We start from the raw sequence: 27,268 nt of genomic DNA, 5'->3' as shown, positions 1-27,268 counted from the left end.
GCATATGTGACAGAGACAATGTGTTGCCTGCAAAGCCTAAGATATTTACAATCTGGTTCTTTACAGAAAAAGTTTTTCAACTTCTGCCTTAGAGAAACTCTTGGATGTGTGGGCAAGGAGACATGCTCAAGAATATACAGTCAATCATAATTTGTTTTTGTAAACATTGGAAATAATTCAAATGAGCATGTATAACAGAATGGATATATACATTGTTTTAATCATATAAAGAAATTCTGAAGTTCATATAAAGAAATGAAGAATTTCTTTCACTTTAAGAAATAACGTATTCAAACTTTTCTAACATGTGGAAAGAAACAGATATCCAGATTCAGGAACCCCTGAGAGTTTCAAATAAAATAGACTAAAGAGACCTGCTGGAGACACATTACGATTAACATGTCAAAAGTTAAAGACAAAATGAGAATCTTACAAGTAGCAAGAGAAAAACAACTTGTTACATACAAGGGAACTCCCATAAGACGATGTGCAGATTTTTCATCAGAAACTTTGCGGGCCAAACAGATGAGGCATGATACATCCAAAGTGCTGAAAGAAGAACACCACCAATCAAGGATACTCCACCTGGTCAAGTTGTCCTTTAGAATTGAAGACAAGATAAAGAGTTTTCCAGAGAAGAAAAAAACTGAAGGACTTCATCACCACTAGACCAGCCTTGCAAGAAATATTAAAGGGACTTCTTCAACTGAAACAAAACTAATTAGTAATAGGAAAGCATATGAAAGTATGTCTTAGTGATAAAACTAAACATATCGCTAAAGTCAGAATACTCCAGTGTAACAGTGGTGAGTAAATCACTTATAAATGTAGTATAAAGATTAAAAGACAAAAGTAGTAAAAATAACTACAGCTACAATAATTTGTTAATGGACGCATAAGGTAAAAAGATGTAAATTATGACATCAAAAACATAAAATGTGGGGAGCAGGATGACTAAAAATATAGAGCTTTCATATACATTCAAACTTAAGTTCTTATGACCTTAAAATAGACTGTTATAAATGTAAGAAGTTGTATATAATCCTCATGGTAACCATAAGGCAAAAACCAATAATAGATACACAAAAGATAAAGAAAAAGGAATCTAAGCATACCACTACAGAATATCATCAAATCACAAAGAAAGAAGCAAAGAGAAGAAGAAAGGATCAAAGGAGTTATAAAACAGCCAGAAAATAATTAACAAAATGGCAATAGTAAGTCCATATCTAGCAATAATTACTTTAAAAATAAATGTCCTAAATTCTCCAATCAAAAGACATAGTGGCAGAATAGATTAAAAAACAAGACCCAACTATACGCTGCCTACAAGAGGTTCACTTCAGTTTTAAGGACACCCACAGACTTAAAGTGAAGGAATGGAAAAAGATATTCCATGCAAATGGAAACCCAATAAAAGCAGAGGTAGCTACATTTATATTAGACGCAATAGACTTGAAGCCAAAGAGTATAAGAGGAGACAAAGAAAAGATTCAACCCAAGAAGAGGATGTAACATTTTTAAATATCTATGCACCCAACAAAGAAATACCTAAGTGTATAAAGTAAATATTAACAGACCTGATGGGAGAAGTAGACAGCAATGCAAAAATAGGTGACGTCAATACCCCGCCTTCAACAACGGATACGTCATCCAGAAAAAAATCATAAGGAAGTAGAACTTAAATGTTCACATTAAAAAAAGGTAAATATGCAAGGTGATGGCTGTGTTAATTAACTAGATGGTGGGCATCCTTTCACAATGAATATATGTATATCAAACCCCCATGATGTACATTTTAAATATCTTCCAGTTTTATTTGTCAATTATACCTCAATAAAGTTGTAAAAAAAAAAGGTACTTCTATACAGTAGGAAAAATGAAAGAATTATAACCATCTAGGTGAAGCTCAGAGACAAGTTGAGCAGCAAACGCAAGCTGCAGAGAAATGCATTCAGGGTAAGTCCACGCACATAAAGTTCAAAAGCTGATACAGATTATATTATCTAGAAGCACAGATATTTGGTAGGATTACAAACCAAGCAGAGAAAGATAAACAATATATAGTGCAGAATAGGAGTTACTTCTGAAGGGATCAGAGAGGGTGTGGGATTGGGGAATGGACATACAGGAGATTTAAAAATTGTACATATACTTATACATTTCAGATATTTTCACACATTTTTTTCGGTTTTATTCATTATTCAGTAAAGAAGAGGTTCTAATAAAAAATATTAAAGTGATTATTGAGAAAATTTTAAGTCCAATAACTAACATTGGAAGAAGAAACAAGAGGTGTTTGAGGGAGGCTAATGCACACAGGCTAAAATTCTCATCTTTTACGCCAATGAAGGAATCTGATAAATTGAAATAAGAAGGAAAAAAATTATATTTGTAGGTGTGGCAAAAAGTTCTAGAACCAAAAGTAGAAAGAGTCAAAAGTGGTTATCTCAGAGCTATTAGACTAAGCATGGAGAAGTTTGGGCAGGAGAATTTTCTTTTCATTGTATACCTGTCTATTATTTTTTAAACCAACTTCATACTTTAATTTATATTTATATACACACACACATACACAGGTGTACAAATACAGTTATACAGTTGCTTTAAAGATATTATTACTGTTAAAATTTTCAAAGTAAAAAATGTATCTCTATATGGGCTTAGACGTAAAAAGAATCTATTACCTTCGATATTGACTGCTAACATTAAATCTTTAAACTTCTGGTGATCAGATCTTCATCTATGGAAGCAGATAAAGCTGCCTCTGGAGGTTCTCCCTGTGTCTGCTCATGGCCTGCTGGACCTCTCTGTTGACCTTTCTGGATGTGAATCCACTTCCTCCTGCCCGATGCCTCCTCCCCAACCCCCATTTCTGTGTGACCAAAACGTACAGTCCTCTAAGGCTCAAGTCAGCTGTTACTGCAACCACAATGGTTTTCCAGTTCTACCCCAGGGTGTTTAGACCCCCTCCTTCAAACTACAGAAGTCCACGTTCTTCCTCTTTTAGGAGATATTATACTTTCTATCTCAAAAACAAATAAAAGTGACAAACCAAAACAAAGCACCATTTATATAAATGTTTCATCTAGTTTTTTAGATGTTACACTACTTAAAGACTATGACGGTTGATTTTATCTGTCAACTTGACTGGGTCAGGAGTGCCCAGATCTTTGGGTCAACATTATTTCTGGGTGTGTCTGTGAGGGTGTTTCCAGGTGAGATTCGCATTTGAATCAGTGGCCTCAATGAAGCCCATGGCCCTCCCCAGTGTGCATGCAACTTATCTAATCTATTGACGGCCTGACTAGAACAAAGGCTGGGGAGAAGAGAACTAAGCCCTTGGCCTAACTGGTTGAATCAGGCCTAGTCTTCTGCACTAGAACTGCGATTTACACCATCAGCTCCCCTGGTTCACAGGATAGCTTTCCTGGGTCTCCAACTTGCAGGTGGTAAATCATGGGACTTCTCAGTCTCCACAATCACATGAGCCAGTCCTTATAATAAATCTCTCTCTCTCATTGTGCTTTAATAGGAACTTTTCCTTGGATAGAGAATGTTTAATGACTCTCTACCAGGAAAATTCAGAAGGATTCAACAAACCAAGATGAATGTGACCTGAACAAAGCTATCTGCAGCCCTTCCTTGGAGGACTAATCAGGCTCTGTATGACTTTTCCTTTGAGAGCAAAATCCAGTTGACATTTATATATCTGTTTCTTTGGGCATGTAGGCTACTCAGGATAGATTCACCAAAATTTAGTAAACCTTATTTCGAAAGCCATAACTGCTGAGGATTTTTAGGCTGCTTAATTTTAAAATGGCTTATGATGAGGATTTTTAGGCTGGTTAGTTTTAAAACTAGAGATGAGATTCAGGCTCCAAGGAGTGGAATTTGTTTGCCCCTTTGTTGGGAAACATTTACATTTCTAAGGGAAACCTCTATCTGTGAAGATGCCGCCCTCTCTGTGCCAGGAAGAAGGGGGGATGGTCTTATCTCTAGAGGCTCTTGGTCAATGCCAGAGGCAAGAACTTAAGTTGGTTGCTGTCTGGCAATCTCATGTAACTGGTTTAGGGTGGTGGTGTCTAACCTTTCTAACCTTTACTTAATCCGATTTGATTCTTGTCTAAAAGTCATGGGATCACTCAATGACCAGACCCCACCCGCACTGATACCATTTTAACTTTTTTCATGTTCTTTCCTTTGTCTTGTAAAGAGATGAATCATATACCTATGCCTTATAAAATTAGCCCTAACCCTCAACTCGGGGCAGCAGCAGGAGCTCTGACTGCCCGTGGGTCCTGTCCCCACGCACCAGCTCTGCCTGCCCATGGGTCCTGTCCCCATGCCAGCGGGGGCAGCAGAAGCGGCGGCAGCAGAAGCTCTGACTGCCCATGGGTCCTGTCCCCATGCTATTCTATACTATTCTCTAAATAAAAGAGCACTACTGCCAGATCTTGAGAGTCTAAGAAATCTTTCTTTCGACTCCTCGGCTCTCCGACCCCGCATCAATAACTATACAGAAATATGGTACACATACATACATACATGTTCACATGAACACAGAGTGATACACAGACACACAAACATATGTATTGATTCATATGTATATGTATATGAATACACATATGCATATATACACACACACGCTTGCAGAACTCTGTGTGTTTGGGTAAAATAGCAATCATTGTGCTTTAGTAGGAACCTTTCCATCAGTAGAGAATGTTTAATGACTCTTTCTCTACCAGGAAAGTTCAGAAAGATTAAATAAGTGAAGATGAATATGAATTGAACAAGGCTATCTGTGGCCCTTTCTTGGGCACAAGCTTTCCAATGACTTTTCCTTTGAGAGCAATATCCAGTTTATATATTTTAAACAATATTTATATCATAGTTGGAAAAAAGGTACAACAGAGAGTTCTCTTTCTTTGGAATTATTTTAGTGTAGTATCTTTTAATTTCACAGAAAGGAATACCTATATGTGAAAAACACAAAATAATATCAGTGAAAGAAAATATGGTGCTGACTACTCTCAAAAGAAAGAAAAATTATTTCTAATCTTTGAAAACAAGCTACAAAAAGTATTCCCAAATATTTATTTTTCCAAGCATCAAAAAACATGTTATATAATACATTTTGATAATTCACATCCATGAACAAATGACATAATATCTTCTTTCTTAAAAAGAAAAAGAATAAAAACACAAAACTTTCCTTTTACTCCACATCTTCTTCCAGCCACTGCTCCCCTGTGCCAGTGAAAGAACGCTCCTCCAAAGAACTATTTCAAAAGAAACTGCTGTGCTGATGTCTCTCCTTTCCTCTCTCCAATGAATTCCCATCAGATTTCACCCCACCTCTCTACGGAGCAGCCCCTTCAGGGTCACCAAGGATCTCAGGTAGGTGAATGCAGTGGTCACTTCTGAGTCGCTCCTCGTCTCCCTGGCCAATCCGCAGCCGTTGACCCAGCTGCTGACTCCAAACTTGGAAAGCATCTTCACCTGACTTCCAGGACCCGATTCTCTCTTATTCGTTCTCCTACAGCGTAGTCTCCTCCTTCCCACCTCCCCAACCTCCAACCTAGAGGCCCTCACATCTCATCCTTGAACTCCTCTTCATTTCACAAGAATACCCCCCGGCGAGCTCATCCTGTCTCATCAGCCCTGGGGAAGGGGGAGTATTTATGCCATTTCGCAAATGCTGTAATTTAGGACTTTTGTTTTTGGAGAGTATACATCTGCCAGCAAGCCATAGGAGGAAGGAGAATTTGTTCTATACCCCTCCGTGTAGAGTCTCCTCAGGGCTGCTGCTTCCCTAGGCTGGAGGCCACAGATCCAGCCAGGTGACCCCCTTCACACGGCAGCCCTCTGTGGGTTGTGGCAATAGCTTCTTTCCCTCATCCCTTTGGGTCTAAGGGAGATTGCAGCCCACATCATCACTAGCCTTAGTGTAATACACATCCTACCCATCCTTTGTAAATACCCTAATTTAAATACTTTCCGTATTATTCTGTCCCATCCTCACATTACCCAGGTTGAGTGTGGTAGAGTGCTGACTGGTGTGTCTATATTTGTGCATAAGTAATTAATTTTCGGTGTTGCATAATATTTCTCCTGTATGAAGTCACCAAAATTATCCACAGAACAGTTGTTAATGGACATTTTATTTTCCTTTTATTTTCTGATTGTAAATAATGCTGCTATAGCTATCCCTGTATATTATTCTCGTACATGTGCAAGGTTTTCTCTAAGATAAGCATGTGGTAGTACAATTGCTAGATTGTAGGATGTATGCAATCATCCTCCAACATTGATGATTCAAACTGCTTTTCAAATAGTTGTAGCTGATTACACTTCCGCCAGCAGTGTAATAGATTCCATATTTCTCTTCAATGTCACCAATATTGGAACTGGGAGACTAATCTTTGGTGGATATCTGTTTTCAAAATGGTTAACTTCTTATAGTTTGAATTAGCTTTTCTTTATTTTACTAATGCAGTTTAGCATTACTGACTATTTGAGTTTGATCTTCTAAGAACAACATTTTATATTCTTAGCTCACTTTTGTGTTGGGGTGCTTGCCTTTTAAAAACTTACTCTGAGAAATTACTTACAAGTTCTAGATATGAATCATTTGTCACTGACATGTGTGGAAAATATTTCTTCTTAGTTTTTGACTTACCTTTTCACTCTCTTTACAGTATATTTTGATCAAAAGAAGTTCTTACCCTTGAATGTAGTTAATTTATCAATGTTCTCTCAGGCTTAGTGTTTTAGGAAATTGCTTACAATACCCTATCTATATGAGATCATTAAAATATCCCCTATGTTTGTCTCCTAAATTTTTACAGCTTTGCCTTTTACGTTGCAGTCCTCAGTTCATCTGGATTAAAAAAATAATTAAATATTCCATCTCTGGATGCAATCTCATCATATTTTAAGTTCTGCATTGTCATCGCCATCATATTTTAGGTTTTCATATAAGCATAGGTCTGTTTCTCTATTCTCTTCCATTGGCCAACTTGTCTATATTCTTAATAGATCTTGATGAATTGTAGGGGGAAAAACCACTATTTTTCTTCTTCAGAATTAAGTCTTGGCACTTCATTTTTCAAATAAATTTTAGAATCACCTTGTAGGTTTCATAAAAATCTTGCAGGTTTTTTTGGTTGGAATTGAATTTAATCTATGAGTCAGTATGAGGTGAAGTTATATTTTTATGATATTGCCTTTTTCTATTAATGTATCTCTCCCCTTGCTTAGGACTTCATGAATACCTTTTACTAAGATTTATGATTTCCTATATCACAATAATCTCAAATATATTTATTAGATTTACTCTTAGTTTTCTTACCTTTTGTAATTTTTTTTCTTAATATGAAATGACATATGGATGATTATTTTGCTGTTAAATGTAAATATGCCAAAATTGCCCCATTATTTTATTAATTCAAATTATCTGTTTTCTGTTTTTTTGTTTTGTTTTAGTTTTCTTTGACAATCATACCATTTAAAAATAATGGCAGCTGTTTTTCCCCCTTTTAACTCCTAACTTTTTAAATGGTTTCTTTTGTATATTAAAAGGTTTTTACAGTGTTAAATAGAAGTGATAACACTGGGCATTCTTATCTTCTTCCTGCATTTCAAGAGAATGTTTTCAATGTTTCACCACCAAATGTGATTTTTTTAAAAAAAAAATTTAAAAAGTAAATACCTTTAATCAATTAATTCTTAGTTGCTAATTTTTTTAAAATCATGAATTGATGTTGATTTTGTCTCATGTTTTTGTTCATCTTTTGAAATCATCATGTGGTTTTTCTCCTATCATCTATGAATCTGGTCAATAGTATTGATAGAATGTCTAAAGTGGAGTTGGCATTGCATTCTTCATGGCCGAGTGGTTTAGTTTGTGCCCTCTGCTTCAGTGGCCCAGGGTTTCCGTGGTTTGGATCCTGGGCGTGGATATGGCACAGCTTATCAGGCCATAATGAGGTGGCATCCCACATAGCACAACCAGAGGCACTCACAACTAGAATATACAACTACGTACTAGGGGGCTTTGGGGAGAAGAAGAAGGAAAAAAAACACAAAAAGAAGATTGGCAGCATATTAGCCCAGGTGCCAATCTAAAAAAAGAAAAAGCCAACTTCCTTTCTTTTATGCAATGCTATATTTGGTTTGCTAATATTGTGTTGAGGATTTTTGAATCTATGTTGTTGAATGAGATTGGTCTGTAAGTTTTTTTTTTTCCTTAAGTGATGTTTTTCCAGGCTTTGAAATTTATCTCAGAAAATAGATGTTCTCTTTTTTCCTGTTCTTTAAAGAATTTGAAACTAATTAGAATTATCAGTATTTTCTTTTGTGGGAAGGTTTTTTCCTATTCTTGATCAATGTATTTGCATTCACATTTTATTTAGTCTCAACTTATTTTGGTAATTTTCTATTAAGAATTTTCCCATTGTATCCACATTTTCTATTTTTTGCACATAGCTCTGCATAATATTATTTGTCTATAATTTCTGCTACATTTGTCCTGAAGGCCCTTTTAAAAATTTCTACTACTGGTCATTTATGTCTTCTTTCTTTATCTCGTGATCAGTCCTGCTGGACTTCGCAAAGGGCCAAATCTTGGCTATGTAAGCCATATCTATTTTATCCTTATTTTCAATTTTGTTAATTTCTGGCATTTTGTTTTTCAATAATTTTATTGAGGTCATAATGGTTTATAACATAGCGTAATTTCAGGTGTACATTATTATTTATCAGTTTCTGTATAGACTGTGTTGTGCTCACTGCCAATAGTCTAATTTTTACTTGTCACCATACGTATGTGCGCCTTTACCCCTTTCACCCACTCTACAACCCCCTTCCCCTCTGGTAACCATTAATCTGTTCTCTTTATCCATGTGTTTGTTTGTCTTCTACATATGAATAAAATCATGCTGTGTTTGTCTTTCTCTGTCTGGCTTGTTTTACTTAACATCATACCTCATGGTCCATCCATATTGTTGCAAATGGGATGATTTCTTCTTTTTCATGACTGAGTAGTATTCCTTTGTGTATATATATACCACATCTTCTTTATCCTTTTGTCTGTTGATGGGCACTTGGGTTGCTTCCATATCTTGGCTATTGTGAATAATGCTGCCATCAACATAGGGGTGCATAAATCTCTTTGAATTGTTGATTTCCAGTTCTTTGGATAAATACTCAGTAGTGGGATAGCTGGATCATATTGTATTTCTATTTTTATTTTATTTATTGTTTTTGCTGAGGAAGATTCACCCTAAGCTAACATTTGTTGCCAATCTTCCTCTTTTTTCTTGGAGAAGATTCTCCCTGAGCTAATATATGTGCCAATCTTCCTCTGTTTTCTACATGGGTCACCACCACATCATGGCACCTGAGGAGTGGTATAGGTCCATGTACAGGAACCGAACCTGGGCTGCCAAAGTAGAGTGTGCTAAACTTAACCACTGGGCCATGGGGCCAGGCCCTATTTTTAATTTTTTGAGAAATCTCCATACTGTTTTCCATAGTGGCTGAACGAGTTTGCGTTCCCACCAGCATGGTATGAGGGTTCCCTTTTCTCCACATCTTCTCCAACGTTTGTTATTTTTTGTCTTGTTGATTATAGCCATTCTGACAGGTATGAGGTGATATCTCATTGTAGTTTTGATTTGCTTTTCCCTAATGATTAGTGATGTTGAACATCTTTTCATGTGCCTGTTGCCCATCAGCATATCTTCTTTGGAAAAATGTCTGTTCATATCCTCTGACCATTTTTGATCAGGTTGTTTTTTGTTGTTGAGTTGTATGAGTTCTTTACATATTTTGGAAATTAACCCCTTGTTGGATATATGATTTGCAAATATTTTCTCCCATCTGGTGGGTTGTCTTTTCATTTTGTTCCTGGGTTCCTTTGCCTTGCAGAAGCTTTCTAGTCTGATGTAGTCACATTTGTTTATTTTTCCTTTGGTTTCCCTTGTCTGAGTAGACAAGATATTCAAAAAGATGCTGATAAGACTGATTTCAAAGAGTGTACTGCCTATATTTTCTTCCAGGAGTTTTATGGTTTCAGTTCTTACTTTCAAGTCTTCAATATATTCTGAATTAATTTTTGTGTATGGTGTAAGATAATGGTCTACTTTCATTCTGCTGCATGTGGCTGTCTAGTTTTTCCAACACCAATTATTGAGGAGACTTTCATTTCTCTATTGTATGTTTTTTGGCTCCTTTGTAGAAGATTAGCTGTCCATAGGTGTGGGGTTTTATTTCTGGGCTTTCAATTCTGTTCCATTGATATGTGTGTCTGTTTTTCTCCTGGTACCATGCTGTCTTGATTACTGTAGCTTTGTAGTATATTTTGAAGTCAGGGATTGTGATGCCTCCAACTTCTTTTTCTTCAGGATTGCTTTGGCTATTCAGGGTCTTTTGTTGTTCCATATAAATTTAAGGATTCTTTGTTCTAGTTCCATGAAAAATGTCACTGGGATTCTGATTAGTTTGCATTGAATCTGCTTTCTGTAATTTGGACATTTTAACTATCGTTATTCTTCCAAAGAACATGGAATATCTTTCCATTTCTTTATGTCATCATCAATTTTTTTCAATAATGTCTTATAGTTTTCATTGTATAGGTCTTTCACTTCCATGGTTAAATTTATTCCTAAATATTTTGTTCTTTTGGTTGTGATTGTAAATGGAATTGTGTTCTTGTCTTCTCTTTATGTTAGTTCATTATTAGAGTATAGAATGCAACTGATGTTTGTAAGTTGATTTTGTACCAACTTTTCTGTAGTTGTTGATTGCTTCTAATAGTTTTCAATTTTGGATTCTTTATGGTTTTCCATATATAAAATCATGTTGTCTGCAAACAGTGAGAGTTTCACTTCTTTCTTTCCAATTTGGATCTCTTGTATTTCTTTTTCTTGCCTAATTGCTCTGGCAAAAACCTCCAGTACTATACTGAATAAAAGTGGTGAGAGTGGACACCTTTGTCTTGTTCCTGTGCTCAGAGGGATGGCTTTCAATTTTTCCCTGTTGAATATGATGTTGGCTGTGGGTTTGTCATATATGACCTTTATTATGTTAAGGTACTTTCCTTCTATAGCCATTTTATCTAGAGTTTTTATCATAAATTGCTGTTGGATCTTTTCAAATACTTTATCTGTGTCTGTTGAGATGATCATGTGATTTTCATTCCTGATTTAGTTAATGTGGTGTATCACATTGAGTAATTTGCAGACGTTGAACCATCCTTGCATCCCTGGTATAAATCCCAATGATCATGGTCTATGATCCTTTTAATATATTGCTGTATTTGGTTTGCCAATATTTTGTTTAGGATTTTTGCATTTACGTTCATCATTGATATTGGCCTGTAATTTTCCTTCTTTGTGTTGTCTTTGTCTGGTTTTGGTATCAAGGTAATGTTGGCCTCATAGAATGAGTTAGGAAGCATTCTATCTTCTTAAATTTTTTGGAAGAGTTTGAGAAGGATAGGTCTTAAGTCTTCTTTGAATGTTTGGTAGATTTCTCCTGAGAAGCCATCTGATCTTGGACTTTTATATTTTGGGAGGTTTTTGATTAGTTTCAATCTCTTTACTTCTGATTTGTCTATTCACATTCTCTGTTTATTATGATTCAGTTTTGGGAGATTGTACAAGTCTCAGAATTTATCCATTTCTTCTAGGTTATCCAATTTGTGTGCATATAGTTTTTCATAGTATTCTCCTATAATCCTTTGTATTTCTGTGGTATCCATTGTAATTTCTCCTCTTTCATTTCTAATTTTATTTATTTGAGCCTTCTTTCTTTGTTTCTTAGTGAGTCTGGCTAAGAGTTTGTCTATTTTGTTTATCTTCTCAAATAATCAGCTGTTAGCTTCGTTGATACTTTCTACTGTTTTTTTAGTCTGTATTTCCTTTATTTCTTGTCTAATTTTTATTATTTCCCTCCCCTGCTGACTTTGGGCTTTGTTTGTTCTTTTTTTAGTTCTGTTAGGTGAAGTTTAAGATTATTTATTTGAGATTTTTCTTGTTTGTTAAGGTGAGCCTGTATTACTATTACTTCCCTCTTAGAACTATTTTTGCTGCATCCTGTAAGAGTTGGTATGTTGTATTTTCATTTTCATTTGTCTCTGGTATTTTTTTTTTTATTTCTCCTTTGATTTCTTCATTGATGCAATAATTGTTCATTGTATCAGTTGTTGCATATTGTTTAATCTCCACATATTTGTGACTTTGCCAGCTTTTTTCTTGTAGTTGATTTCTAGTTTTATAGCATTGTTGTCAGAAAAGATGCTTGATATGATTTCAATCTTCTTAAAATTATTGACACTTGCCTTGTTTCCCAACATGTGGTCTTATCTTTGAGAATGTTCCATGTGCATTTGAGAAGAAGGTGTATTCTGCTGTTTTTGGATGGAATGTTCTATGTATATCTATTAATTCCACCTGATCAAGTGTTTCATTTAAATCCACTATTTCCTTGTTGACTTTCTGTCTGGATGATCTATCCATTGATGTAAGTGGGGAGCTGAAGTCCCCTACTATTATTGTGTTAATTTCTCCCTTTAGGTATGTTAATATTTGCTTTATTTATTTTGGTGCTACTGTGTTAACTGCATATATATTCATAAGTGTTATGTCCTCTTGGTGGAATGTCCCTTTTATCATTATATACTGTCCCGCTTTATCTCTCATTGTCTTTTTTATCTTCAAGTCTGCTTTGTCTGATATTAGTATGGAAATTCCTGTTTTCTTTGTTTGTCATTTGCTTGGAGTATCGTGTTCCATCCTTCACTCCCAGCCTATCTTTGTCTTTAGAACTGAGATGTCTTTCCTGGAGGCAGCATATTTTTGGGTCTTGTTTTTTAATCCATCTGGCTACTCTGTGTCTTTTTGATTGGGGAACTCAATTCTTTACATTTAGAGTTATTATCGATATATGAGGGCTTAGTACTGCCATTTTATTTCTTCCAATGATTCTATGTTTCCATTGTTTTTCTTCCCTTATATTTCTGACTGCCATTTCAGTTTGGTGGTTTTCTGTGATGCATTTCTCAGTGTTCTCTTTAGTTATGAATTGTAGCTTTGCTCTGATTTTTTGTGTAGTGGTTACCATCAGGTTTGCATAAAAGATCTCATAGCTGAGATAGTCCATTTTTTGATAGCTTCTTATTTCCATTAACCTAAGCAGGTTACATCACTTTCCTCTTCCCCTTCTGAGCTATTGTTGTCACAAATTATTCTGTTTTGTGCTTGAGTTTGTAGCTAAATTGAAGTGTTTATAGTTATTTTGATGCTTTCCTTCCCTTTATCTTTTATGTTGTAATTAAGTGACTGCTGACCTGTTCTGATAGACAGCTGAAATTTTCTAATTTTGTCTGACTATTTATCTCCTTGCTCAAAGCTTTGTAAACCTTGACCTTTTTGTTTCAGGTATGAGGACATCCTTCATTTCTTGTAAGAAAGGTTTAGTGGCCATGAACTCCCTCAGCTTTTGTTTATCTGGGGCAACTTTTATTTTTCCATTGTATCTGAAGGATAGTTTTGCTGGATAGAGTATTCTTGGCTGAAAGTTTTTGTCTTTCAGTATTTTGAATATATCATTCTATTCTCTTCTAGCCTGTAAGTTTTCTGCTGAGAAATCCACTGAAAGCCTGATAGGGGTTTCTTTGTAGGTTATTTTCTTCTGCTTTTCTGCCCTTAATATTTTTTCTTTGTCGTTGACTTTTGCTGGTTTTAGTATTATATGCCTTGGAGAAGGTCCTTTTGCATTGATGTAGATAGGCGTTCTATTGACTTCATGCACATGTAAGTCCAGTTCTTTCCTCAGGTTTGGGAAGTTCTCACCTATTATTTCTTTGAACAAGCTCTATGATCCTTTCTCTGGCTTTTCTCCCTCTGGAATCCTTATGTTGCATTTCCTAACTGAGTCAGATATTTCTCAAAGAATTTCTTCATTTTTTAAAACTCTTAGTTCTCTCTCCTCCTCCACCTGAAGGATTTCTGTATTTCTACCCTTGAAATCAGTACAAGATCTTACATTAATGTGATTATGAATAGATTTAGAACAAGTTTTATTGTCTTATTCTGTTCTTTATATTTATACTTCTTTTTGTAGGTTTCTTTTCTCTCCCTTAACTATTGCTGTCATCTGGATGGAGTGATTTTGTTTGTTTGTTTTTGTTTTAGTTTTTCTTTCTTGTTTGGAAATTACACACTTGGTGTTTACTTTTTTAGTGGTTACCCTAGAAATCTTAACAAATGTATTTACCTCAACCAAATATCTGGTTTCTCTCTAGCACATTACTTTTATTTTACCCCTACAATTGCTGCTTGGTTATTGTTGTTTACCTCAATGTGTATGTTCACTATTTGCTTACTTACCATTCTCTTTGCAGCCATACCTTTTTTCTAGCATCCTATTCCTTCTTTCTGAAGTAAATTACTTAAAATTCCTTAAATAGTCTGTTCTTGGTAAACTCAATTTTTATCTTAAAATATCTTTATTTTGCCCTTATTTTTATCTCAACATTTTGAAAATGATATCTCACTCTTTTCTGGCTTCCACTATTGCTATTGAGAGTGAGCCACCAGTATATCCTCATCCCTTTGGAGAGAATGTCTTTTCTTACAAATGCATTTCAGATTTCCAAGATTTATTTTTCTATTCTATATTTTCAAATTAAAGGCTACGGTAATGGGTTTCTCTACAACTTTTGGAGTGTGATCCATTAGTCTTCCTATATACTTAATTAAGCATGAAAATTTTCTTGTCATTTTCTCTTCAGATATTGTTTCTTTCCAATTTTTCCATTATTTCCTAAGACTTAAGCACCCTATCCTCCATGTCTCAATTTCTCTTTCATACATTTCATTGCTTTTTTCTATATGCTCTATTTTGAATTATTTCTTTAGCTCCATATTCTGGTTTACTAATTCACTAATCTGCTACTTAGCTAGGTCAGAAAATTTTTATTTCAGTAATTATATTTTTCCTCTCTAGCTTTTGTCTTTTTTTCTTTATCAAGTATGCCAGTCTATTTTAATGATCCATTTTTCTCTAGCATATTTTAATAGTCTTTTCATTTCTGTTAACATATATAACCTCCTATAGCTGTTTTCTGAATATTCTAGTCTTGCATATCTGGTGTAGTGATCTGGTGTTTTTGTTGGCTCCTTTTCAGTGTGGCTTCATTCCTTAAGTATTTTATGATTTTTGATTGTATCCCCTTTCCCGGAATTTGATCTATTTGAAATTTTAAAGCCGATGTTTAAAGCACAGTTTCACTAGAGAGGATTTATTTTTATTTCTTCCAGAAACAGAGGCCATTCCCAACACAGAACGATTTCAGATTAAAATTTTGGTAAGACGTTTTTTTGAATTCCGGAAGTGACTTAGTAAGTAAGAGCTTGTGGTTAGGAGTTTTTGGTCCCTCCCCGCCTCTCCCCAGTTTCTGCCTTCTGTCCTAACCCAAATCCAAAGCAGAAAGGCATCCCCACATCGCCCTCTAGTGGCCAGGTTTATGTTTTCACCTATTGTGGGTAAAACTGTCTGAGTTCTCCAGTCAACCCAACTTGGGCAAGTTGTCTCCTGTTCCCAGGACATGTAGTCCATTAAATTCAGAGCTCTAAGCCACCAGCAACTGCAGGATGCACTCAGAACACACACTGGTAAAGAAGTGGCTTACTTTGTTGAATTTCTGTTTGATAATACAATATTGACTCCTAAAGATTTCCTTTAAATATGCACACACATACATACACGTTGTAATCGCTTTTTTTTTTTAAAGATTGGCACCTGGGCTAACAACTGTTGCCAATCTTTTTTTTTTTTTTAAGGATTGGCATCTGGGCTAACAACTGATGCCAATCTTTTTTTTTTTTTCCTGCTTTATCTCCCCAAACCCACCCTGTACACAGTTGTATATCTTAGTTGCAGGTCCTCCTAGTTGTGGGATGTGGGATGCCGCCTCAACATAGCCTGATGAGTGGTGCCATGTCCACGCCCAGGATCCGAACCCTGGGCCTCCGCAGTGGAGCGGGCGAACTTAACCACTCGGCCATGGAGCCAGCCCCTGTAATCACTTTTGATGTTTTATCTAGAGAAGTTTTCTCTAGATATCTAGTCCATCATATTGCAGGGAACAGAAATCAAATATTTGACTCAAGAATTTTTAAATCAGAAAGTGTAGTTTTAGTAACACATCAAGATCAGTCTTATAGCATGATTAATGATCTTCTGTGCATAAAAATTTACCCTTTAAAATGCATTTTTATGTTTTTCTGAGACATAGTAAAATAAAAATAATAGTGGATCTAGTGTTCATTTGTTTTCTGACTTTGCTCTAATCTTGTTTTCCATTTGGTTTGAATTTTTTAATCTATAAAATGAAAGAATAAAATATATATTTTTTTCCAATGTCTTCTCATTAGTAGGACTAGTAATTGGTCCAGGAAATTTGGTCAATCTAGCCTGGATGATGGAAAGGACCCCTCCCTGGAGTGTGGGGACTCAGTATTCAGAGAAATACATTCCACTAAGATATCAGGTTGAACAAAACCAGGACAGAACTAAATTCAAGAGAGCAGAATTAGATGGTGAAAGTCAGTTTAATAAAACAGATATTAGAAGGTTAGAAAGACAGAAAGTGCTTCAGTTTGAAAGTAAATTGGCCCAGTAAGTCAAATTCTGTTATCTGAGGCTGATTTATAGGTGTCAGACCTACCAAGATGTGTAGAAGGGTCAACCAGATTCACAGGGTGAGAGGTGAGGGCAGACCCAAATGATCTCCAAGGTTTTAAACAACCCGTGGCTTTACTTTTAGTTCTAAGTTTTCATGAGACAGAGATAAAGAATGCTTTATCAAGAGGAAGCTAAACTGAATAGTTGTATAATACAAACTGAATGCTATTAAAAATGGTCATTCAGTACTGCAAAGGGCAGACACGAGGTTGGTGATTCTCCTTTTTCCATGTTGACATCTCTGTTTTACAGAGCACCTAGAGGTGGCAAAACACTACATTAGGGTACAGAAGGAATTATTAGAATTTTTATTTTATTTATTTTTACGGCATCTTTTTAAAAGAATTTCTATTTTGTGTAAAGTTTATAATACATGTAATTTGTAACTCGTAGTAAATATACTCATTCATTTATTCATTCATCTGCTTAACCATACTGAATCCCTTTTATGTGTCAAAGACTATTTTGCTATTTTAGCCCTGAAGTTATAAACATGAGCAAAAATGGCAAAATCTCTGCTCTCATGGAGGCCAAACGGGGTGAGACAGACAATAACCAAAGGAACATGTAAATATACATCAGGTAATGATATAGAATTTTTCAAAACCTCAGAAGCAGTCAGTCATACAAACAAACAGAACAGGGCTAGATCCTGACTGAAGGGAGGAAGCTGCACTAGGAAGGGATGTTGCATCCAGTCTCTTTGAAGAGGTGGCGTGTGGACCAGAATACAGACGATGTGGTCCACACATCAGATGTGATCCACAATTGGAGAAGCCTCCCCCATTATCAACACCCCAGAGCGGTACACTCAACTGGAGTGGTACATTTGTTACAACTGATGAACCTACATTGACATGTCCTTATCACTCAAAAGCCTTAGTTTACATTAGGTTTACTCTTAGTGTTGTATATTCTATAGGTTTGAACAAATATATAATGACATGTTTGCAACGTTATAGTACTATACATAATATTTTCATTACCTTAAAAATTCTCTCTGCTCCACCTATCTGCCTATTCATCTCTCTTTCCTCCTTAACCCTTGGAAACCACTGATTTTTTTTTTTTCTCCACAGGTTAGCCTTTCTTAGAAAATCATATAGTTGGAATCACATAGTATGTAACTCTTTCAGATTGCCTTCTTTCACTTAATAATATGCATTTAAGTTTCCTCCATGTCTTTTCACGGTTTGATAGCTCATTTCTTTTTAGCACTGAGTAATATTCCATTGTCTGGATGTACCACTGTTTATACCCATGTTTATATCAGGCAAAGATCTAAGAAGAGAACACTGACTACAAGGCCTTGAGGCAGGACTAGCTTGGACATGTGAGGAAAAGCAAGGGAGCATGTGGCTAGAGCAGAGTAATAAGGTGATGATTAGTAGGTGATAGATTCAGAGAGGCAACGGGAGCCAGGTTATGTAGGGGCTGGTAGGCCTCAGCAAGGAATTTGATCTTATTCTAAGTGAAGAGAGGCCGTCAGAGGGATTTGACCACATGATCTGGTTTATGTTTCAGAAAGCTTACTCTGGCTTCTGATAGACAGCAGTCTGCAGGAGGGAGGAGCAAGGAGATCGCGAAGCAGGGAGGCTACTGCAGAGCAGGGCAAGAGATGGTGGTGGCTTGCACCAAGAATCATAAATAAACAGTATAGGTTGTGAAGCTGTGTGTGCATATTTTTTTAGAGAGTTGTATAATCAAAAAGGCTTGGAATCTAGTCTAAAAAAGATTTGCAGAACAGTAAAGTGGTTGCAATACAAGCTGGAGGCAATATTTCCTAAAATTTTACTGACTGTCCAATTCCTCTAGAGCTTTCAATTCATTGCTGATAGTGATTTTTAGAAAGACATGCCTCTCTTTAAAGACTTGAAAGAAAAATATAAAAATATGCATAAAATATTCAACAATTTGTAGGCAAGTGGGATATGTCTTCATCTCAGAAGTTTAGGTTGATCTTGTTTAAATTTGTAAACATTTATTGGGATACAGTCTATGCTCGTAAAAGTTTTGTAGGCAGGTCTGCTTAAGTATGGGGAGATCTTTGGGTTCTAAGTATCATATAAAAGGAATAAAATGTGAGTTTTATTTTTTGAAATCAATGGAAATGTGTGGGGGAAAAATGCTCTTGGTCTTTTAAGGATCCATTGCACAGATCAGGGAATACAGCCAGTTGTAAATCCTAGGATTTGGCCTCAGTCAAATCTGGATTTGTTTCACATGTCAACTTTGAGGAGTATTTGGTTTTGGGCAAGTTATTTAAGCTCGCCAAGCCTCACTTTTTTTTTTGTTTGTTTTTTGTTTTTAAGACTTCATTTTTTAGAGCTGTTGTAGGTTCACAGCAAAATTGGGGAGAAAGTACAGAGATTTCTCATTTGCCCCCTTCTCCCACACGTGCACAGCCTCCTCCATTATCAACATCCCCCACCAGAGTGGCACCTTTGTTACAGTTAATGGAACTACATTGATGTGTCATTATCATACAAATTCCATAGTTTACACTAAGGTCCACTGTTAGTCTCGTACATTTTATGGGTTTGGACAAATGTATAATGGCAGGTGTCTATTGTTATAGTACCATACAGAGTATTTTCATTACCCTAGAAACCCTCTGTGCTCCACCTATTCACCCCTTTACCCTTCTCCCCACACATCCCTGGCAATCACTCATTTTTTCCTCCATGGCTTTGCCTTTCTCAGAATGTCATATAGTTGGAATCATATAGCATGTAGCCTTTCCAAATTAGCTTCTTTCACTTAGTAATACGCATTTAAGTTTTCTCCACGTCTTTTCATGGCTTGATATCTCATTTCTTTTTAGTGATAAGTAATATCCCATTGTCTGGATGTACCATACTTTATTCATCCATTCATCTACTGAAAGACATCTTGGTTGACTCAGAGTTTTGGCAATTATGAATAAAGCTGCTATAAATATCTACATGAAAATTTTTATGTGGACATAGTTTTCAACTCCTTTGGGTAAATACTGAAAAGTGTGATTGCTCGATTATATGCTGAGTATGCTTAGCTTTGTAAGAAACTGCCAAACTGTCTTCCAAAGTAGCTGTACCATTTTGCACTCCTCCCAGAAATGAGTGAGAGTTCCTGGTGCTCCATATTCTTGCCCACATTTGGTGTTGTCTGTTCTGGATTTTTGCCATTCTAATAGGTGTGTTGTGATATTTCATTGTTGTTTTAATTTGCATTTTCCTGATGATATATGATGTTAAACATCTTTCCATAAACTTATTTTCCATCTGTATATCTTCTTTGGTGAGACGTCTGTTCTAATCTTTTATTCATTGTTTAATCAGTATGTTTGTTTTCTCACTGTTGAATTTTAAGTGTTCTTTGTTTATTTTAGGTATCAGTTCTTAACAAATGTGACTTTTTGCAAGTATTTTCTTCCAGTCTGTGGCTTGTTCTTCATTCTCTTGACAGTGTCTTTTGCAGAACAGAAATTTTTAATTTTAATAAAGTCTAGCGTCCAACCCTGTGGCTGAGTGGTTAAGTTCACAAACTCTGCTTTGGCAGCCCAGGGTATTGCCAGTTCAGATCCTGGTTGTGGACATGGTACTGCTCATCAGGTCATGTTAAGGTGGTATCCCGTATAGCCCAACCAGAGACACTCATAGCTAGAATATACAGCTATGTACTGGGGCCTTTAGAGAGAAGAAGAAAATTAAAAAATAAAAAAAAGATGGGCAACAAATGTTAGTGCAGGTGCCAATCTTTAAAATAAAATAAAAAAGAAAAGAAAAACACAATCTAGCTTATCAATTTTTTTATTAATCCTGCTTTTGGTATCATATCTAAAAAGTCATTGCCAAAACCAAGGATATCTAGGGTGTCTCCTATGTTATCTTCCAGGACTTCCAAAATTTTGCATTTTAAATTTAGGTATGTGATCCATTTTGAGTTAAATTTTGTGAAGTGTGTAAGGTATGTGTTTAGATTCAATTTTTTTCATGGGATATTCAGTTCTAGTATCATTTGTTAAAAAGGGTATTTTTTTCCTCTGTTGTAGTGGCTTTACTCCATTGTCAAAGATAAGTTGATTATATTTATGTGGTCTATTTCAAGGCCCTCTATTCTGTTCCATCAATCTATTTGTTTATTCTTCTGCCAATACCACACTGTCTTGATTATCATAGCTTTGTAGTAAGTCCTGAAGTCAGGTAGTATTAGTCTTTCAACTTTGTTCTTTCTTCTCCTTCAATTTTATGTTGGTCATTTTGCTTCTTTTGTCTCTCCATTTAAACTTTAGAATCAGTTTGTAAGTATCACCAAATAACATGCTGGGCTTTTGATTGGGATTACATTGAATCTATGGATCAAGTTGTGAAGAATGGATATCTTGATAATATTGATTTTTCCTATCCATGAAGATGGAATATCTCTCCATTTATTTAATTCTTCTTTGATTTCTTCCATCAGAACTTTTTAGTATTCCTTATATTGATCTTGTACATATTTTATTCAATTTATACTTAAGCATTTCACATTTTAGAGTGTTAATGTAAGTGATATTGTATTTTTAATTTCAAATTCTACTTGTTCATTCCTGGCCTCATGTGTGGCACAAAATAAAACCTGAGTATGAAGTGGCTATATTGAGAGGAGTGATGTCAGCACCATAGCAGAGTGAGCTCTTCCCTTGGACTCTCCCTTCTAAAATACAAGCAAAAGGACATTCAAACACCAACAGAGGACACACATACACCACAGGAGACATTTGGGAGACACACGCAGCCATAAACCTGAAAGTGGTGGTGTGGCTGGAACCTCTGGAAGAAGTTGAAGCTGCTGGGCAGGAGCTCTGTGGAGAGAGAGGGGCCACAGCTTGGAGAGGGGAGCAACTGAGGAGAGGTACCTGTCCCTGTCCAGCACACCAGCCCCATGTTCGCAGGGAAAGTGGCATAGTGAGAGAGGGGCTGATTAGGAGAGGTGCACAGCTGGGGAGAGGTGCTCTGTTACTGCCCAATGCTCCAGCCCCATATTGGCTGGGAGAGCAGTGTAGTGAGAGGGGGTTGGCTGGGGGAAGGGTACAGCTGCGGAGAGGTACTCTGTTCCTGCCTGGTGCTTCAGCCCCACATTCACTGGTAGAGTGGCACAGTGAGAGAGGGAGCCTGTTAAGGGAGGTGCACAGCTGGGGAGATATGTCCAGTCCCCATCCAGATCTCCAACCCCATGATTGCCCAAGGCATAGCGCACAGTGAGGGGGGCAGACTTGGGGAGGTGCACAGCTGGGGAGAGGTGCCCTGTTCCCACCTGGTGCTCCTGTCCCACATTCCAGCCCCACATTTGCCAGGAAAGCAGCACAGTGAGAGTGGGATAGGCTGGGGGAGGTGCACAGCTGGGGAGAGGTTGCCCTGTACCCACCCAGTGCTCTAGATCCACCCTCCAGCCCCATGATCTCTGGGAGAACCACACGGAGAGAAAAGCAGTGGCAGATGGAGCCCCATGAATGTCCAGAGCACCATGCAGAGAGAGAGGCATTGGTTGGGGGAGGCAAGCAGGTATAAGAGAGTGCTCCTTACCACGCCTGGCACTCCAGTTCTGCTATTGCCCAGAGCTCAGCACAGAGTGAGAAATGGAGGCTGAGGGAAGCAGAGAGGAAGGAGAGCACCCCTCCTCCTGCCCAGTGTTCTAGATCTGCCATTGGCGAGAGCACTGCACTGTGAGAAATGCAGCCTGTGGCCAGAGCTTTGGAACTCCTGGTCATGCTAGGGCTAGACTACACAGCACCTGACTCTCACCCAGTGGAGAGAGGTGGCAGCTGTGACCAGATAATAATGCCACATGGATGCAAAAATCCACATCATAAAACAGTATGAGAAAGTATATTAAATCTCCAGACAAGAAAGAAAATGATAAGTACCCAGAAACCAACCCTGAAGACACAGAAATCCATAACCTAAATGATAAAGAATTCAAAAATAGCCATTATAAAAAACTCAATGAGTTAGAAGAAAACACAGAAACACAAATGAACAAATTCAGGAGCTCCTTTACAAAAGGAATTGAAACTTTAAAGAAGCCAGTCAGAATTGTTGGAGATGAAAAACATGGTAGATGAGATTTAAAATAATCTGGAATCCCTAAACAACAAAACCGATAACGTGGAAGACTGAATTAGCAATTTATAGGACAAATAATACAGAGATGCTCCAGAGGGAGGAGAAGAGAGAATCAAGACTGAAAAGAAGTGAAGAGGCTCTCAGAGAAATATCTGACTCAATTAGGAAATGTGACATAAGGATTATAGGTATTACAGAGGGGAAAGAGAAGGAGAATAGAGCAGAAAGCTTGTTCGAAGAAATAATAGCAGAGAATTTCCCAAACCTGGGGAAGGAAGTGGAAACCCACATAAAAGAGACCACCAGACCTCTCAACTATGTTAATGTAAAAAGATCTACTGCAAGGCATATAGTAGCAAAGCTGCCAAAAGTCAATGACAAAGAGAAAATATTATGGGCAGCAAGGCAGAAGAAAATAACTTACAAAGGAACCCCTATCAGGCTTTCAGCAGATTTCTCAGCAGAAGCTTTACAGGCTAGGATAGAGTAGAATGATATATTGAAAATCCTGAAAGACAAAAACTTCCAGCCAAGAATACTCTATCCAGTGAAAATCTCTTTCAGATATGATGGAGAAATAAAAACTTAACCAGATAAGCAAAAGCTAGGGGAGTTCATCACCACAAGACCCCCTTCTATAAGAAATCCTCAAGAAGGCCCTCATACCTGAAAAGAAAAAAAAAAAAAAACAGGAAAGGGACTACAAAGCCCCGAGCAAGGAGATGAATAGGTAGGTATGCAACAATCAGAAATCAACAGCTCTCTATCAAATAATGTTGGTAAGCACTTAACTCTTACATCAAGGATAAAGAAGAGGAAAACAGCAAAATAAAAATTATATCATCACCTTAACCACAAACTCACAACACAAGATGGAATAAGTATAACAAAAATAACTTAGAAGAGGAAGAGTAAAGGGACGGAATCAGTATAGTCTAAGGAAATAAGAGGCAATCAGAAAATGGACTATCTCATCTGTGATACTATTTATACAAACCTAATGGTAACCACTAAACAAATAATTAGAACAGAGACGTATACAATAAACAAGGAGAAAATGAAGAAAACCAACATAGAAAACTACCTAAGCAAATCAGTAGTCTGATATACACAGGACAAGAAACAAAGGAAATGCAGAAGAACTGGGAAACATGCAATAAGATGGAAGTAGTAAGCCCTCATATATCAATAATCACTCTAAATGTAAATGGACTGAATTCTCCAATCAAAAGACACAGAATGGCAGGATGGATTAAAGAACAAGACCCAACAATATGCTGCCTCCAGGAAACCCATCTCAGCTCCAAAGACAAACAGGCTCAGAGAGAAGGGGTGGAAGACAATACTCCAAGCTAATGGCAAACAAAAGAAAGCAGGTGTTGCCAAACTTACATCAGACAAAGTAGACTTCAAGATGAAACAAGTAAAGAGAGACATAGAGGGGCAGTATATATGATAAAAGCAACTCTCCATCAAGAAGACATAACACTTATAAACGTATATGCACCCAACACAGGAGCACCAAAGTACATAAAGCAACTATTAACAAACCTAAAAGGAGATATCACCAACAACATAATAACAGTAGGGGACCTCAACACCCCACTTACTTCAATGGATAGATCCATCCAGACAAAAAGTCAACAAGGAGACTGTGGAATTAAATGAAAAACTAGACCAGATGAACTTAATAGATGTATAGAGAGAGTACTCCATCCCAAAACAGCAGAGTATATATTCTTCTCAAGTGCACATGGAACATTCTCAAGGATAGACCGTATACTGGCAAACAAGGCAAACCTCAAAAGATTTAAGAAGATTGAAATCATATCTACTATCTTCTCCGACCATAATGCTATGAAACTAGAAATCAACTACAAGAAAAAGCAGGGAAAGGAACAAAAAGTTGGAGACTAAACAACATTCTACTGAACAACCAGTGGTTGTCGAAGAAATAAAAGGAGAAATCAAAAACTATTTGGAGACAAATGAAAACGAAAACACACCATACCAACACATATGGGCTGCAGCGAAAGCAGTCCTAAGAGGAAAATTTAGAGCAATACAGGCCCATGTTAACAAACAAGAAAAAGCTCAAATAAACAATCTTAAACTACACCTAACAAAATTAGAAGAAGAAGAAAAAACAAAGCCCAAATTCAGCAGAAAGAGAGAAATAATAAAAATTAGAGCAGAAGTAAACAAAATTGAAACAAAACAGACTTTAAAAAGGATCAATGAAACAAGGAGTTGGTTCTTTGAGAAGATAAACAAAACTGACACACCCTTAGCCAGACTCACCAAGAAAAACAGAGAGAAGGCTCAAATAAATAAAATTAGAAATGAAAGAGGAGAAATTACAATGGACACCACAGAAAGACAAAAGATTATAAGAAAATATTATTAAAATCTATATGCCAACAAACTGAACAATCTAGAAGAAATGGACAGATTCTTAGACTCTTACAACCTCCCAAGACTGACTCAAGAAGAAATAGAGAATCTGAATAGACCAATAACAAGTAAAGAGATTGAAACAGTTATCAAAAACAACCCCCAAAACAAAAATCCAGGACCAGATCGCTTCTCAAGAGAATTCTACCAAACATTCAAAGAAGATTTATTACCTATTCTTCTCAAACTATTCCAAAAAATTGAGGAAGACAGAAATATACCTACATATTCTACAAGGCCAACATCACCATGATACCAAAGCCAGACAAGGACAACACACAGAAAGAAAATTACAAGCCAATATCGCTGATGGACATAGATGCAAAAATCCTGAACAAAATATTGGCAAATCAAATACAGCAATACATTAAAAAGATCATACACCATGATCAAGTGGGATTCATACCAGAGACACAGGTATGGTTCAACATTGGCAAATCAATCAGTGTGGTACACCACATTAACAAAATGAGAAACATAAACTACATGATAATCTTCACAGATGCAGGGAAGCATTTGACAAGATCCAACATCCATTCATGATAAAAACTCTCAATAAAATAAGTATAGAAGGAAGGTACTTCAACATGATAAAGGCCATATATGACAAACCTACAGCCAATATCATACTCAGTGGGGAAAACCTGAAAGCCATTCCTCTGAGAACAGGAATAAGACAAGGGTGCCTACTCTCACCACTCTTATTCAACATAGTACTAGAGGTTTTGGCCAGAGCAATTAGGCAAGAAAAAGAAATCCAAATAGTCAATGAAGAAGTGAAACTCTCACTGTTTGCAGATGACATGATCTTATACATAGGAAACCCTGAAGAATCCATCAGAAGACTATTAGAAATAATCAACAACTACAGTAAAGTTGCAGTGTACAAAGTCAACTTACAAAAATCAGTAGCTTTGCTATACTCAAATAACAAGCTAACAGAAGAAGAACTCAAGAATACAATCCCATTTACAATCGCAACAAAAAGAGTAAAATATTTAGGAATAAATTTAACCAAGGAGGTGAAAGACCTATACAAAGAAAACTATACGACAGTACTGAAAGAAATCGATAAGGCCATAAAGAAATGGAAAGATATTCCATGCACTCAAATTGGAAGAATCAGCATAGTTAAAATGTCCATGCTACCTAAAGCAATCTACAGATTCAGTGCAATTCCAATCAGAATCCCAATGACATTCTTCACAGAAATAGACAAAAGGAACTTAAAATTCATCTGGGGCAAGAAAAGATTCCGAACAGCCAAAGCAATCCTGAAAAACAAGAACAAAGTTGGTGGCATTGCAATCCCTGACTTCAAAATATATTGCAAAGCTACAGGAATCAAAACAGCATGGTACTGGTACAAGAACAGACACGCAGATCAATGGAACAGAATTGAAAGCCCAGAAATAAAACCACACATCTTTGGACAGCTAATCTTTGACAAAGGAGCCAAGAACATACTATAGAGAAAGGAAAGCCTCCTCAATACATGGGGCTGGGAAACTGGACAGCCACATGCAAAAGAATGAAAGTAGACCATTATCTTTCCCCATGCACAAAAATAGACCCAAATGGACCAAAGACTTGAAGCTAAGACCTGAAACCATAAAACTTCTGGACGAGGGTATAGGCAGTACACTCTTTGACATCAGACTTAAAAGGATCTTTTCAAATACCACATTTATTCAGACCAGAAAAAGAAGTGGGACTTCATCAAACTAAAGAGATTCTGGAAGGCAAAGGAATCCAAGACCAAAATTAAATACAACCCACCAAGTGGGACAAAATATTTGCAAATCATATATCCAATAAGAGGTTAATCTCCATACTATATAAAGAACTCACACAAATGAACTACAGAAAAACAAACAATCTAATCAAAAAGTAGGCAGAAGACATGAGCAAATGTTTTTCCAAAGAAGATATACAGATGGCCAATATGTACATGAAAAGATGCTCAACATCAC

At 36.6% G+C, this 27,268-nt stretch overlaps 1 long non-coding RNA gene across 1 annotated transcript in view; it reads left to right on the top strand.

Moving 5' to 3' along the window:
- Nucleotides 1-27,268, top strand: part of LOC139083887 (uncharacterized) — an 83,169-nt gene that overhangs the window by 44,372 nt on the left and 11,529 nt on the right. The window contains exon 5 of the long non-coding RNA XR_011540956.1: nucleotides 5,240-5,400. This is a non-coding gene — a long non-coding RNA (uncharacterized lncRNA). The remainder of the gene's footprint in view (nucleotides 1-5,239; nucleotides 5,401-27,268) is intronic.

Source organism: Equus przewalskii, chromosome 6, assembly GCF_037783145.1.
Source record: "Equus przewalskii isolate Varuska chromosome 6, EquPr2, whole genome shotgun sequence".
NCBI classification, from domain to species: Eukaryota; Metazoa; Chordata; class Mammalia; order Perissodactyla; family Equidae; genus Equus; species Equus przewalskii.
This window is presented reverse-complemented; position numbering and strand designations above follow the sequence as displayed.